General features: G+C 35.9%; 1 protein-coding gene across 2 annotated transcripts in view; it reads left to right on the top strand.

Annotated features, from left to right (window-relative positions):
- Nucleotides 1-17239, top strand: part of LOC118271914 (atypical protein kinase C) — a 203834-nt gene that overhangs the window by 62208 nt on the left and 124387 nt on the right. The window lies entirely within an intron of this gene.

Raw genomic sequence — 17239 nt, 5'->3', positions numbered from 1 at the left:
GCGTTACAATCAATAATTAAACTGGGTGAACGTCACAAATGGATACACACACACCTATGCGCAAAAATAAGATGCTTGCTCTTTCTCTTTTCCGCGGTCTACTATGTAATCTAAACTACATATTTTGTAAACTTCTATGATTTAACTTACCGTTATTCAAATACTTTCGTTATCTAAATAAACAAAACACATCTCCATTTTATTCAAGCAAGTTGGCTGTAATATAATATGCATCGAACGTCTGCGGACATAAATCACCCGGCTGCATCGTGTTCGCGATTCCAGCAATGGACGTACACCCTCAACAAAGGTCTGATCCGACCTATTTGGATCCGGACCAGAATTCCGATCGACTGAAAAAAGAATGCCGGTAAAATGGTGCCTATTGTCAGTTTATTGGAAGTTTTTAAAATGGACGCGAAACGTGAATGGGACGTAATGTTTTGAATTCCTGGATTCGATAGCATATCATTGTTGAATGTTTTACGATCCATTGATGAAGTGGACTTTCAGAATCTAGTTTGATATGTTTTCAAAGGAAAACTGTTGACAAACATGCCTGCAATTATTCCTTTCTTGATTGAGATTCATTTTGCCTAATGGAATAGCGGGAATCGAGTAAACTATGTTTGGCATGCCATGTCGTTTGTGTGATTAACTTTCCTGGATTTAAAATGGATTTGGAAACGAGTGGGGGACTGCTGCGGTGTAGTTCAAATGCAATTAAATTTCTCATTTGTGGAAATGTCTGTTTTGAATAGTTTTTTGCGGGTTTGCTGAAGCAAATCCAAGCAGAATTTTAAATTTTATAGATTACTAAATCTACTTAATGGGTAAGCTTATTTCGTCATAATAAATACATGGAATTAACATAATTGGTGAAATGTAGGTGTTACATTTGAGTAATTATGTACATTTGCCTGCTCCTTCAAGGATTTCACGATGCGACGTCGTTTTGTGTCTAGGAACGTACGTACCTAATCAAAATTCAATCAAAACCACTTAGTGAAACGTTTATTGTATACATATTTGAAATGTGTAAAATATATCCAAGGCATATCGGTGTGGAAGTGCTTACCCGTATCGTTGTCATCTGGAAACGTGCCCAGAAAACTGGTGCTGTGCCGTTGAAAGCCAATATGGCGTATTATGTTTAAATAGAAATATGTATACTGATTATGATGGTAAAACAGCTTTAGATGTTGCTGATTTGAAGAGATTTTCGTGATCATTTACTTTTGTTGTAAATTGTAACAGACTGTTTTCTTCGTGGCAAATTGGTGTCTTGATACAATTTTCGCTTCAGATAAAGATAATATATGTGAACAAAATATACACTATGGATAATATTACATACAAGTAAGGTCAAAATGCAGGCTGCACGGCGTCGGCGCATCTGCACACGCTTCTCATGTTGAAGAGTCCCTGTGACTAGTAGACCATTTTTTCATTAATTTACGTGAGTAAACCATAATTTTTTAGTTAAGGTCAAAAACAATACTAATTTTGAAATCAAGTTGTTGTATAAATTAAACAATACACTACCAAGTTTAAACCAGGATACAAATAGACGTTGTTTAATATTAAATTGAATTTAAGACTCCGGACTGGGCAGCGAGCTCTACGAGTAGAAGCTACCAACCAGTTTACTACACTATCATTGTAATTACTTAGTCGGGACACTTAACCTAAATAGCGTGTAATGTTAGTATTTATCTCAATACACTGGATAATTGGTACTTATTAAAAATAATTGGTCAATTGTTACGAACGACTTACTGGCATAATACTGGGCGTCTTAAGAGCCGTATTTTTGTTTTTAATGTAATGTTATGTTAGGGCTTTTTTTTTATTCGATATAAACTAATGCTTGACTACATCCCACCTGATGGTAAGTAGTGATGTAATCGTTGATGGTGAGGCGCACTAGTTTATTAAGAGCCTATTCACTCTACACTTGAAGACACCCACATTGTAGTCCGATGGAAAAAAGAGCCGCAGTAGGCAGATTGTTGCAGTCCCTCGTTAGAAGTAGTTTAGCGATATTATGTTATCTTGAATTTTTATTTTGATGAGAAAGAGCACTTAGCTTCACTGACAGACAGACTGAAAATGTAATTTGACCTTTGGAGACACCAGTGTATTTAATTAGCAAATTTCGGCCATGCTAACATCTTCGTCAAACTTATTCATAGACATAGTCATAAAGACTACATAAAAATAATTTACTTGAAAGTTTCAAATACAGTTTACAACTTTATTTGAAGTAATAAAATTGTCGATGCAATGTAAGTAATAATAAAGTTGCTATCTTACAAAGTAAGGGGATACGGTTCGTTCGACGGTTTCTAGGAATAAGTAGGAAAACTAAGGAAAGCTGCTTACACTAAGTTTGACTGAGTTATATTGCTCATATTATTTACTGGAAAAGTTCATTGATAAAATGAAAGTTATTTGCTAACAAAAACATGTTTTTCGTATTGATTGGAAAACTATTGATTGATTTGAACTATTTGCAAAGGTTTAACTGTGATGATTGCTTTTTTATTGTGTATTGTCTTTAAATTGAAAAACTAAAGTTTACCGTTTCTGAATGGTCAGTAAGATCATCAAAATATTCAAACAAAAAATATTATTTATTGTAAAAATGGCGCTTAGATTAATACGAGTAACAAATGTTATTAGAAGTTAGTTACTTCTAATTTGATATTAGCTAACACATATTTTTGTAAACAAGCAGTCAAAGAATGATAAAACAAGTCAACCGCAACAATTACACCATTTCGGAGTTGCGGACTGCTTATCGGATTACTAGGGCTCCGGCTAGAAAAGCAGGAATAGGAACGGGAATTTTTTTTTTAGTCAGTAAGAGTCTGACACTCCCTCTCGCCACGCCTAAAGCGGTAGAAGTAATTAAATAACTTTCTCTCTTTCAAAAAAACAATCAGTTATACCACAAAAACCAACAGAAAACCGTTCATTAAAAGAAAACCAGTTGTAATTGAATACAGCAAGCAAATATAAAATGTTGTAGATTGTAGAATATTCGTACCACGCACGAGCCGCGAGTGGTCGCGCCCCTACTCCCGTGAATTCCGTATTCACGTACATTTAGCCTCGCTAGTTGGTAGTCTAACGACGAGCCCGGCTGTATCGGAAGCGTAAGCTATGGACCCGGCATTTTGGTTACATATTATCTTTTAAATTGTTGCCAGTTTTCTTTTGTGACATGAACATTGTGTGTAGGAAGAGGTTATGTTGATATGGAGTTGGGATTTTGGTGTATTGTGATTCGAGCTGTAATTTTGTTATTTGGATATTAATAAAGTTATTATATAGATAGATTTAATCTTCTAGATAAGTATCTAGAAGATTATTTTGATACCACTGACAAACGGTCAAGGAAAACATCGTGAGGAAATCTGCGCTTATATTTTCTAAAATATAAGTTTGAAATCGCTAACTCGCATTGAGCAAGCGTGGTGATTAATGCTCTAACCTTCTCCGTATGAGAAGAAGCCTTTGGCCAGCAGTGGCCACTTATAGGCTATTGATAATGAACTTATCTGGGAAAAACTGCTAATCAAAATACTGCCAGCAGATTTCATATTGCTAATTTGAATACCTAACTCATACGCGAATTAAAAAGAAGCGACAGAGAGATACAAGAAATTGCAAATAATACAATCAAGAAAATCTTACTAGCACAAAAATCGCATACGAGCGAAAACAATCGCAAAATCATCCGTAATTAGAACTGATAGCAATTTATTAACGTTATCTCAAGTCTTACTCAAACAAGTACAAAGAGGTTCAATCAGCAGTTACACTCCTAAGGTACTAAGATAACATCAGATTAAGGAGTAAGGAACAGTTTTATTCCTGTTGCCACATTCACAAACAATTCGTAAATCAACTGCGAACGTATATTTCCTCGTCCAAAAGAAAAATGTTCCGTTCGAGGGAAGCATCCGAACATGTACTTTAGATGCTTCGGAAATACCTAGTTTGATATTCAAAAACCATTATTCTTTATGCGCACCTTTCGCAAGGCAATATTAACTTATATTGAAGATCGTAAGTTATGTAGCAGCTCAGATTTTTCTTACTTTTGCTGCTAATATATTGATACAGTCTTGTCTTTATGGCTTTACACTTTAGTATACGCAATTCTGTGTTCGATGCGTAAATCTGCTGTTTTTTAAAACTACAATAGGATTTTCTTCTATATCGTGGGTGCAAAACAATAATTTGTGGATCACACAAAGATTTGCTCCATGCGGGAATCAAACCCGCTACACGTTGCGGGGCAGACGGTTGCCTAGACACCGCGCCAATCGTGCAGTCAAATCCGAAAGGACATAGTTTTGATCGTATCGCAAGTAAACGTTCTGGAAGTTAGTAGACAAATCTGACCACATATCACCTCGCCTTATTTATCCGTGTTCACATTTCCGCGGAACTGAGACTTGGACATGTGGTATCGAAGTCGTTCACACTCGGCCGGACGCAAGGGTCGCACGGACCACATTTGTTTAACTTCTCCGCCTGTGAACTTTGGAAATAACTACCAGGATCACTACTGCATAAGATGTGTAGCAGACGGCTCTTAATTATTTCCTACTTTATTTACGAACTCACTCGCCGGACAGATGAATTTATTGCTGCAGTTTTTCCGTTTCCTTGTAATTTACTGCGAATTGTACGACTCGTCTGTATTGTAGAAAACGCCGCACGATATTTAATCACACTTAAACCCATTTTCACCATTTAACACCCAAAACTTGAGTACATTTTCTTATGCACTATACAGATTTATTTGCAGCAATTAGAACTTGCTACTATCCATTTGGCTTAATAATTACCTCTGCGGTGATATTTATCGCGGTGCGGGCGGGAATGTTCCGAAATTTTCTTGGCTCTAGTTTCCGAGATAATGGTACTCGAGACTGGTAAAATATCGCTCGACACTTGCGACGTATTATGACAGTAGATCATATGGCGAACGTTCGCTGCAGAATATAGGCGTCGCTTGGCAATCTGACAATTAATTGGTGATATTAACACGAGTTTTGTTGTGAACTCTCATTTTCAGCTTTTGATAAAATATTTCATCCGAATATATGTTTGGAAGGAGCCGACACGACGTAAGAACATAATTAATATGTGCGCTCTAGATGGTTTCTCATTAGTTTTGGGTTGCGAGTCCCCAATAAGTCAAATATCAAATTACGTCTGTTAATCTGCCTCGTATATCAGTATGTAGGTCGTACTCATTACAGTCACGTGTGTACACGCCCATAATTCTGTTTCAGTTTCAATATAATTGATTAAATCAATTAGTTTTCAGCTGAAATTCAAACACTAATGCCTGAATTAAACCGCCCATTTCACTATTCGTCATCTTTATCGATGGCTTCAGTCCGGATTGAAGAGCCTCTATTGAAATGAATTCATTAGTCAGAGAGTCGGTCGTAATATTTTAGCGGGTGAATAGAAGAAATTATTTCGCATCGGCGCGGAGGGCATTCATCAAATCCGAATTGGATGTCATCACGTTTGAATGTGGGCCTTATTGCGTTGTGTTACGGATGTAGGGATGTATAGAGGATGTGAATTGCGTTTTGTTGAGCTGATAATGTATGAGGTTTTGTTTCTAAGCCATATGTTTGTTTCGTCTTCGTTTGCCGGGGCCGTCCGTTCTGTTGTTAGCTAAGATAGACTACGCACGGAAGCGTTAACAAGGGAACGGCTTATTTACCGCAACCCTCTCGTATCTGGGTGTTTTGGATCTTGGGATACGGAATCTTATCAGGTTTATTTAGCTGTAGTTATTACGAATTCTCTCCTTTTTTCGGTGGATTTTGGAGCTGTTATTTCATTTGTGGAAGAGTTGTACCTTAAGTAATCGTAGGTATGTACATATGTTTAGTTACCATAGATATTACCAATCAGTCTAACAGCATTTTTAAGACTCTTTTTAAGACCATTTTATTTACTATTCTCAAGTACCCTTAAACAACTACAAACAACACCTAACATTTTACAACACGATTTCCTTTATTCAACGCCTGATCCAGTGTAATATAAAACGTAGTACATCAACAGTTTTACAACTGCTCCGTTCAAATGCCCGGCAGTTGGGTAGCTTTCCTCTTTACAAATGTATTCCCCCCCCCCCCACAACACATAACACATAGTGTTAGTGCCCGTTAAAATTACATCAACGAAATTACGGCCAAATTGAAACTTACGTCTTCTGGGAATGCGTCAAAATAACACTATTAGCAGTACTTAGTGATGTTGCTTTATGGAATAGTTTTTTTTTCTGATGTTATTACGTCATTTTTTGAGGTGATAATTTGCTATAATTGTTGGTTTTGTTTCATTAGTTTGTTGGTTTTGAGTTCTGTAAAATGGTTATGAGGTGTGGTTTTGAAAGGTCTTTTTGCATTAGGTACATTATAAACATACATAACGCCTGTCTCCCATAGTCAGAGATTATGAAATGCCTATTGCTACGAATCTGTTTTTTTATGCATTTTGCATAAGGTTTTTATGTTTAATTGTTATACACTTATGTGTTATACACACGCTCTGTCATCTATTATTGTTTCTTTGCACATGTATTGTATTTGCTTCCCTATGTGTAAAAGAATCACTTTTTGTCTATAAATTGGGCGGAGTAATTATTTTCCGAAAAAATACGGGTTCGGTTCGGTGGTTGCGCTGTTTTTTTGCTTAACGTACGTTCAATCTCCCGCGTTATTGATTCGCTCTGGAAAGATTGAAAAGGTGAATTCATTATTGATGGTATAATAATTTGTTTATTTTGTCTTTTTATTGTGTTGTTGTACTTAATAATACCAATACTTGTGTAATTGGACCTATGTAGTAGTCTTACTGCCGCATTCAGAGTCATTAAATGATTACTTAAACTATTACTTAATAGTGTACCGAAAACAATTGCTAGGGAGTGGGTTAAGTCCCCATTAAATGACTCTGAGTACGGCAGTTTGATAGTATTTTATTGAATTTACTTATCTTCATCATGCTTTCAGTTTAGTTTCATATATAGTAGCAGTTAGATATACTGTACAAGACTTATAGCACGTGTCACAAATAAAAATATTTTCAAACAATCTTTCTAATTCACTGAAATCATGCTAATCTAACCATATGGATCATCATATAATACGGACAAAAAAGAATAAAATAAATACACAAAACCTAAAAACAATAGACCACAACCACTCTATATAATAACAAACGCACATCCTATAACAATTAAACCATTTAGGACATAAGAGCTCACTATTACTCCACAATAGTGTCACAATACTAGTATTACCTCAACGGCTCTCGTTTCACGTGACAACACAGAGCTGCTCCATTTAATTTGGCCCACATAAGTTTATTCACGTTATTATGCCTAGTTTACCGGCGGTTACCGCGCCTAACTTTTATTTATGGGTATGATATCAGACGTTTAGTATTCACCTGTTCAATGGCTTCTGCGTTTAATGGATGCTCGTCATTGGTCGGAGTTTTTAGGTCTTCAGTTCGGTTATCTTCTTCGTCTTGAGATTAAAGTTTTGGTTTTAATCTTAGAGAGAATACTATGGTTTTTTCTATCTTTTTCTGTCACAAGTACATTCTTTCTCCATAAACAGGTTTATGCAGTGTAATGAATCTGTTTAACTTTTACGCGAATTACTGTAATATGTATTTTAAGTTTATTTGAAATTAAACAGATATCTAAAAGGAAAACCTTTATACAATCACTATACACATCTAATCTACACAACACACTACACACACAACGCGCACACACAACACGCACACACACACTCACGCACGCACACCACATGTGAGTAAGTAAACGTGTAGACACACGCACACATAGTTGTCTGCCACAGAACGTGACGTTTATGTTAAGCAGTGTTCACACAATCAGCATTCGCGTGACTAAAGCGGCCTGTTCATTCAGTGGCATGCAAAAGACGGCCATTCACAATCAGACTAATTGCCGCGTCGAATGCTAGGATGGCCTTTGCCATGTTATGGTAGCTTTAATGGTGGTTTTAAATTCAAATTTGGATTTTTAGGTTATAAGTTTTGTAATTTGTAATTTTTTATTAGTATTTTCCGTTTTCAACCTCCATGTAGATTTGCAGTTAAGAAAAAAATTAAAATAGGTTAGCCATTAAGTACTATTTCAAAACGGATACCAACGATTCAGCGGTTGTAAAGATCAAGATTTTAAAAATGTACCTACCTTACCTTTGCATGTCTACACGACTGTGCAAATTCAGACCATCGCTATAATTGCAATATATTATTCAAAATGTATTCATTATGTCAGTGAATTTTGAATAAATTCTTAGTAGTAATTTAGCACCCAGACAAAAACTCGTCTAACTTAACCTTTACCATTTTTCTAACAATCAACAAACCGTATTGAGCTTTGTATCTGCCACGACTCTATAGACAGGCAATTTGTCACATCACAACTCATAAACAAAGTCATAAATATACAACTTAACATTTTGTGTCCCTCTGTATATATATGTATAACATGTCAACTTAATATTTTTGTCTCCCTCTGTATACTGTATATGTGTATTTTCACTGTATAGGTGTTTTTTACACTGTATACTGTATATCTGTATGAGAACTCCTCCTGTATATGTATAATATATTAATGTATTTTTTTTTATTTCAGGTAAGTAAGCAACGCCCTCTACTGACCGGTAATTTGTCAAAGTTGTTGCCCTGTTCAAGTACACGGGTAAGTCTAAATCTTATTAGATTTATTTGCAACGTTTCGTTGTATCTACGTTTATTGTTGAAAAAATAAGTACGATTTTGTCCATATGAGTGAAGAAATAAAGAATTAAAGGACGTTTATATGTATAGTAGTTTATTTCCACAAAACGTATTGACGAATTGAATTCAAAGATAAAAATGGAAGATACATGATGTTGCAAAGTTTTTAAATATTTATTTCAATTGTATGAATCATTATCATAATGATAATATGACAACAATGGATAAAAAGCGTGACGTTGCGTAAAAACGTCTCCATTAAAGTTGTAAACTACCCTTAAGCAACTACCCTTTTAATGTAACATCAGTTCTCAATTTTCAAGTCTAAGAATTAATTCTCAAGAGCTTGATACAAGATACCTAAAAAATAGTACCTACTTTAAGTTTTATAAACTTAGTCTACACCGTCTCGAGCTTGGTTTTATTCAAGTACCTACGTTCATAACTTAATGAAAAACCTAGACAGCAGCATATCAAGCTGCACCAGTATGTTTTTATAGATTTTCAGCTTATCTGTGTTGTAACAAAGTTGAAAATCGATTGAACAAGATTTTAGTTTAGGTTATCTTTATGTGCTAGTGTTTATACATACAAAGTTTTAAGTAAAACTACAGGTAAGGAGGCTATTTTTTCAGCGGCGAGTAACCTCCGACACTTTAAAACCCTCTCGGGCCTTCTAAATCCATTTCGGAAAGGAAAGTTCCTGAAACTTTCACGAAGTTTTTAAGATGAGCCGATTTTATTTTCTCTAATTTCATATTCTCAGTAGAGTTGGCTGAGTTTTTATCGATTCGGATTATTTTTTTAGACTCGCTGTGTTATTTACAGTTGAACTCGTTTTAAGTCGGTTTTTACTAAGTTTTGTACTTAGCTTAAATCGTGATAAGCGTTTGTTTTAGGCCGAATTCTGAGGAATCGAATTATATTTTATTTTCTTTAACTACATAACATTAACAGTAAGTAATTATACGTGTATTGTGTCTACTGGCTTTATACCATATTCATGTACTGATACATTTTGTTCTGTACCTATGCATTTTGTTACTTAAGCCAATTTTCCAGCCATGCTTGTTAAATTTATATTAACCAAATTATTTGATCTGAGCTAAAGATTTAAATATTAATCAATATTCTGCTCCCCTACTAAATACAATTCACTACAAGTTAATTAAAATATCCAATTTCCAACTAGAACTCGAACCTAACCATGTTTTTCTCAATCTTAATCGAAATTAACTGAAATATATCATACACGAAATAAATGGCGGACAATAAATCACGCATAAACACATTTAACGGAGGCCGAATATTGCTTAGATGATATATCTATACAATATCTTAGCGGTTTACTATTTGTAAACAACTATACATATTTTCTCTTATGTTAGCATTTGTCATTGTTCTCTTACATAGCAAATTGGAAAGGGAAATAGATTGCAAGGACATTAGTGTATAGCTAGACTTGGATCTTGACAAAATAGCTTTTCACATCGCCTGAGATTAACTTCACTCTGTTCTTATTTTCATCAAAATCGGTTCATTATTTAAGGTAGTATGACAGATTCCCCAGGACACAAGCATTTTGTGATTGTAAGTCAAACCAAAGTCAAAGCATTTATTTCAATTAATCCTAAATTAGGCACTTTTGAAATGTCAAAAGAAACTAAGTTTGGCACACGAATCGAGTCATTAGGAGTTAATACTCCCTTTTTCATTACTTTTGATTAAACGAAACAAAACAGTTGGGTAACAAACAAAACTTCTTTATAAACACCGAATATTATCAATATGTAACTAAAACTACAATATTATTAACCATCCAATTATCACATAAAATAACCACACAATCCCCCACATAAAATGGACCACAAAGCAGGATATTAAAAATTAAAACAGGAACACAATCGCGTATCGGCAATGAACAAGTTTTAACGAGACGTGCTTGCCGCCTGCCACCGTTAATTGCGACTGAAACCTGTGTTTTATAACTTCACTGCATACTTGGCGAGCAGGCTTTAAAACTTCAGTTTTATGACTGAAACGTCGCCAGTTCATATCCTTGCGCCAAGATGTGAAAATATACGAGTTGTTTTTCGAGTTAAGAGTCTTTTAGAGGTCTTGTTTAGTTTTATAATAGTGATTGAGGGCAAATCTGTTGCTAGGATAGATAAGACAAGTTTTTTACTGAGATATTTAGTAATATCTATATTACAGATATAGTCAAAGTCGTAACAATAAAGGAGTAAATTGATTTAATCAATCATATTGTCGAAAGATCCAAAAAGGGACAACTATTCAGGCTATCCTTAAAATAGAAATAGGTATATTTCGCATTCCAAAACACGTAACTTCCATTTAGAAGCACAAACTAAATTCATAGGTAATCTAAAATCAGCAACCACACACAAATACATAACAAAAATAACTACTAACTCCATAAATATCTCGGTCGATTTCGATCATAGTGGCCAGTCTGCCTGACCAGACTACCCACTACCCAGGAGACATTATAGTGCACAAGTGTATGCGCAAACATAGGTGCACTCTCTGAACCCAGTTTGACGGCAGACCGACACGATCGGACATAGGACAGGCGCCGAACTAAGGATTTTATATGCTTTCCTAGGCACAGTGGTAAAACATAGCCGAAATTCCTGACTCCAGGCTGATAATGATCATTTTACTTAGAAAATGCCATCACTTTTTGGCCGGAGCGGGAACCGAGACCGTTGCACAGCAGTACTGCGCCAACTGTGTCAGTAACTACAAACTCTGTGCTAAAGCCCAAAAACAAGAGAAGATTAATGGCTACAGTTGGAAATGTAAAAGATAGTTGTGACACTCGAGGGCCACTTGCACCTCATTTAACTTGCCCCATGGCGTAATGGCCGGTCCAAGGCAATTTAATGCTCAATGAAGGTGTCTGTGTAGGACTTAGGACACGCTTAAAGAGCTCTTGTACTGCGATACTGTCTGAAGTGTGAAAAAACGGTAATTTTATGTAGGTGTTAAAGTTTTGTGTCGGTTTGTTTTTGTTGCTGGTAGGTTAATAGTGTCTTTTGTATTTGTAAGCAAAGTTTGCAGAACCAAGCAAGACAGTAGCAGACAGGAAGTTACAAAACAAAGTCTATAAAATATATCTGTATCACTATCAGTAGAGTTCGTTGTAAACTTTCAGCGTTAATGTTGTCAGCTAGCTTCTTAGGTACAGTGAAAGACAGATCCGCCTGACCATTTTAAAATGTGTTACTGCTTGAACCCAGTAAAACATTAAACCATATCCCATAAATGTCTCATCAAATAGAAAAGCGATAACAGTGGTCAGGCGCATGTGACCACCATTGTACATATGCAAGTGAAAGAGTTACTTTTGCTTTATAAAGGACTAAACGATAAGCTTTCTTATTACACATGACTTTGAATGACTAATATAACCTACATTATATGCAACTTGCATATAATGTATGCAACTTGCATATAATAACCTACATTATATGTTAGGTTATATTTCAATTCTTCTTTCCAAAACAAATCTGTACCCAATAATCCTCTCACTGTACCAGCTCTCGGCTCAAAACTCGAAAGTCCCCCATTATATGCCAACGCTATCTTACCGTCAGGTGTACGGCTCTCATAATTATGAAGCCCTCGACTTTCATTAAAGTCTGTTCATTAGGACCTCACCGAGGCAATCTCATACAAATACACCCTGTATAGCTCTGGTCTAGACGTCTATAAAACTTTTGGGTATTATTAATATGTTTATTGGTCTATATTTGCGTGTTGAGGTTATAAACTATGTTTTTATTAGTTTCGATGAAATGATAAAGTTTTTAAATGACATTTGTAGACGTGTTAATAATAATCAATAAAATTACAATGGTTAAGACAGATTAAACGTAATCATTTTATAATTTTCCATTGTCTCTGCCTACCCCCATGAAAGACAGGCGTGAGGCTATGCATGTTTAGTGTTCAAGGACTTCCATTTTAATTCGTTGCAATTACATTTCAATAACAACCACGACAACAAAGTCAAGCCACTCAACCAAAAACCAACAATATTAATTTAACCAAATCACATTCACACTAGCGAAATTACAAGCATCAGTGCTCACAATCCGACCGAAAACGGCACACAAATATCATTATGACATTCATAATCCCATCACAATGGCCGGTGGTCGAGCGAGCGAACCGGGCGTCAGTCTCCACTCAACTGGTTGAGCGTTAAAGCTATATGCTAAACCCGAATGAGCAGGTTGAGCGCAAAAGTGCCGCTCAAATGGCTTGCAACTGCGCTTTGAGACCGCAATTGTTCCGTAATTATGTTATCAAACTGAGATAAGTGGATTATTTAATGTAACGTCGGGGATGGCTTCTGCTTTTGATTGTAATGTTGTGTCGTTTTTATTTATATGTATCGTGTAAGTTGAGTGACAGAAAGTAGACTTTCAGTCTCTATTTACCTTAATATGTAATTGACTCAAAAGATCTTGGCAGATAATCACAAAAAAATTAAACCATAGTCGAAACTACCGTCACAAAATATTTCGTGACAAGATTATTATGTTTTCACTATAAAACATACTTACAGCAATGACAGTTATTGAAAACTCAAATAACAATATCAGCTGCATTCTACCATATCAAGATTCTAGTACCTTCTACTCACTAGCAGGTACTCTAAAATACATCAATTCGCTTCGTAGCTCAAGAAAATCGTCCTCGAAATAAAACGTAGCAGTAAACAGCACACTCGTAGCACTGTAGCACGTAGCACTCGTAGCGCGTAGCATTCGTAGCACGTCTACGCCGCGGCCTTAGACCGGGCAATCGTTACAGAATTCACTTGAAATAGATTACGTTTAATATTTATTTATACTCACATATGTTAGTTTTATTAAGTGGTTTGGTCAAGGGTAAGGAATATTTACGTGTTGGTCAAGATTTTGTTTCATATTTGATGTTCTGTGTGCATGTATTTGTTTTGTGTTGTAGCTGTAGTGTATGTAGTAAATTTTTTGATATTGTCGACATAAATGCTGACAAAAATCGATGAAATTTTATGTGTAGGTACTCGAATTAAGACTTACATAGATGAGCAAACATTTTTTCATTGCGTATAATTTTATTTCTATCAGCTTTTCGTTTCAAAGTTAGTTACGATAACTACGCAGGTACTAAACACAAGCAAAGAAGACATAGCCAGAAAATCCGCAAAGCAATCATCGATCATTGATGTGGATTTAAAACACTCACCCGAAGCTCATCGAGACGAATTAAACGGAAAAGAAACCGTCAATTCTCCTTTATCAAAGAAAATTTCGGTAAAATTGTCGATCGTAAACACAGGCACATTATCGCGGAATCCTTTGCGCTATAAATCAAACGGGTGTACATTTAAATCAGGGGTTCCCAACCTTTTCTTGATCAAGGACCACTTTTATATCATTCTTGTTAGGTTTGGGATCACTATTACCAATACTTTTTTCATGTGGATTTTCTTCAGAGCTGTAGGGTTCATTGACATAAAAATAGTGACTTTAGGATTATTGAAATAAGTTGCTCATCTCAGTTGTCTAGAGCTGTAACCATGGTGTTTATTTCACAGAAATGTTGTTTTTTGTATTCTTTTATAAGTGCATAATATTTTGTCTTCTGCGGACTACGGTTGGTCCTTGCACCACCGGTTGGGAAGCACTGATTTAAATCGAGCAACAGGCGGTGTTTAATCACGGTGCCATCTAAAACTGGAGCAAACAAAAACAAATTCGCGAACGCTTGCCTTCATCGCTTGCCGTTATTAAAGCGCTTAATACGCTTTTTTGTGTCATGTCGCTTATTTTAATGTGTGGATAGTTTAATGGGTAAATGTGAGCGTTGATGGGAACAAGTTCGTTAGTCCGGATTTGTTTATTTGGGCCCTGTTCAGGGTTTTAAGTTGATTATCGAATAAAGGGATTAATGAATTCAACCATTTACAATGCCGAGAGTAAAAATGTGATTACAAAATGAGTACTAATGAAGTTTATAGTAAAGATCACAATCCTTCTTTAAGAACGGCAATAGCTCAGTGAGTCTTAGTACCGCACTCGGATATATTTAATGATTACTTAAACTATTCCTTACCAACGATTTTGTATCGGAAACAATAGCTTAAGACTGGGTTAAGTAACCATTAAATAACTCTGAGTACGGCGGTTAATGTTCATACGGCGCCTAGTTTTCTTATAGAGAAAGACTAGGGAGTGTGGTATTTTTAGCACTTTTAAGGGGGCTCTGGGTCTCCTAATAGACCTGCTTGAAGCCTCAAATCCAAAACCAACCTCTACCTATTCAATATCCATTCATAATTAGAAAACAATTACCCTAAAATCCGAATAACATTATCGATAAATTGCAGTATCAGTTTAAACCTCGCGAGTAAATGTACGAGTATAGGTAACTAGGATTTACACTGCACTTCAGTTAGACGACAGATTAACGTTTCTGCTTGCATTCTATATGCTAATCACTGTAAGTGGTTTAAATAACTAACAGCTCTAACGTTTTGGGTTATATTTTGTAGGTTAGGTTAGTGATGTATGAATGTGTGGATAATTTTACGATCTTACCACTGTAATCTAAAGGTTTTGAGGTTAAAGTAGATTTTAATAAAGAGTTGTCTTGCATGGATAGTGTCGTGCATTAAATTTTGTACAAATTACTTTTAGCCAATTACCAAAAGTATAAGATCTAGTTAAATGTATTGCCGTAATCTGGGTACGATTCTTATAAATACTATATCATTTAATGTAAAAGCTTGTACGCAATAAGTATAGTTCTACAATAGAAACAGTCTGGTAAAAATACTTCGCCCCTCGAGTATCAGTTACTTACATAACCACGCATCTGTGTCCATGGGGGTAGGCAGAAACAATATCTGTTCTGTTTTGTTAATCATTTAACGGTGAAATGGGTTTATAGGTAAAATTTTAACCCACAACAACATGAAACGTATAAAAAATTAACGAAAGCAACAATTTAAATTTAAATTTGGAACCCTCCTACCGCCACCCGGATGTTGTCATACAAAGTTTTCTCTATGACTCCGGTTATTATCTATGGCACAACTTTTTATGAGCTGTCAAAATGTTATTTTAAATGAGCGGTTTAATGAGTGCAAGTTTAATTATTGTTTTAAAGCAGGAAGGTTTGCGTGATTACTTTGGAAAAGTTATAATTTCCTTTTAATATTGTGTAGGAATTTGTGTCAATATTTTGGTAAAAAAATTACAAGTTAAATTGGGTAGTGAAAGTTTTGTAGTAGTGTGTGTGTTGTGTATACGCATTTTGCTAATTACGATTACTCTTGTGTTAGGGCACTACCACTATTATAAGCACTGAGCGACATTTCAAACCTCGAACTAATACTGATGTCATTTTGAAATCGAAAACTTATTAAAATATAAGTAATGATTCAAACTGCTTAGGAGACTAACAAGAAATCGCCATCTAAAACAAACTACTTATTTTCATGATCTTTTTTTAATCGATATGTTTTTTTCTGTAAAGTGCTTAACGTATTTACAAAGCTGACTTTCCAGAGAATGTATTTAAAAATGAACAGGCCTTGTAGCGTGTCTCTATGTCGTAGAAATAAAACTTTATGAGTAGGCATTTAGGCTTATGGTAGCCTAGCTCGTACGAGATTGCAAAATTTGTGTGAATTCCAATTGTTACAGTTTAGACTGTTCTAGTACCGTACTGTTCTATTGTCTGAACGTCGAATTCGCAGTAAAAAAAGTTTAAGTCAAAATTAAAAAAAAACTGTGTTCTTGTACTGTATTTTTTAAAATAGTTTTTATCGTTACACGTACTTGATGTTAAACAATATTATTCTTTCATAAAGTTTCGTATTTCAAATAAAAACAAACGTGAAGTTGCACACTTCTCCTGGCTCAATTGCATAGACACCCAACCCCCACTCGGCGATCGCTGTGTGCAAACTTGCCGCAACCAATTTCCAGCCAAACGTCCCGGCACCAAATCCAATAGGAAACGTCATAATCATATGATAGGTGCGGCGCATTGCGCCCACCTGTCGCCGCGCGTGCGTCCCGCGGTGACGTCACACGCGCCGCGAACCCGCCCGAGCGCCGCCGGGCTTGCACGAACGCGGCCGACCCGCGGACCGCAACGGATTGATCCGAGCGAGCCTCCGCGAGCCGCTAATCAAATGAGCCAATCGCTGTTTGTACGAAAATTCGACGCCTTAGACTCCCTTAATCCACAAAAAATATCATCGTAGAAAGCTACCATAACATACCAAAAACATATTTTTCAGAAAGGTAAAACATGGGGCGAGGAGCGCTTTCGGCGCGTGGCTCGCCACGGCTCCTTATCTAGTTCTTAATCCAAGATAAAT

This window comes from Spodoptera frugiperda, chromosome 5 (genome assembly GCF_023101765.2).
Source record: "Spodoptera frugiperda isolate SF20-4 chromosome 5, AGI-APGP_CSIRO_Sfru_2.0, whole genome shotgun sequence".
Taxonomy (NCBI): Eukaryota; Metazoa; Arthropoda; class Insecta; order Lepidoptera; family Noctuidae; genus Spodoptera; species Spodoptera frugiperda.
This window is presented reverse-complemented; position numbering and strand designations above follow the sequence as displayed.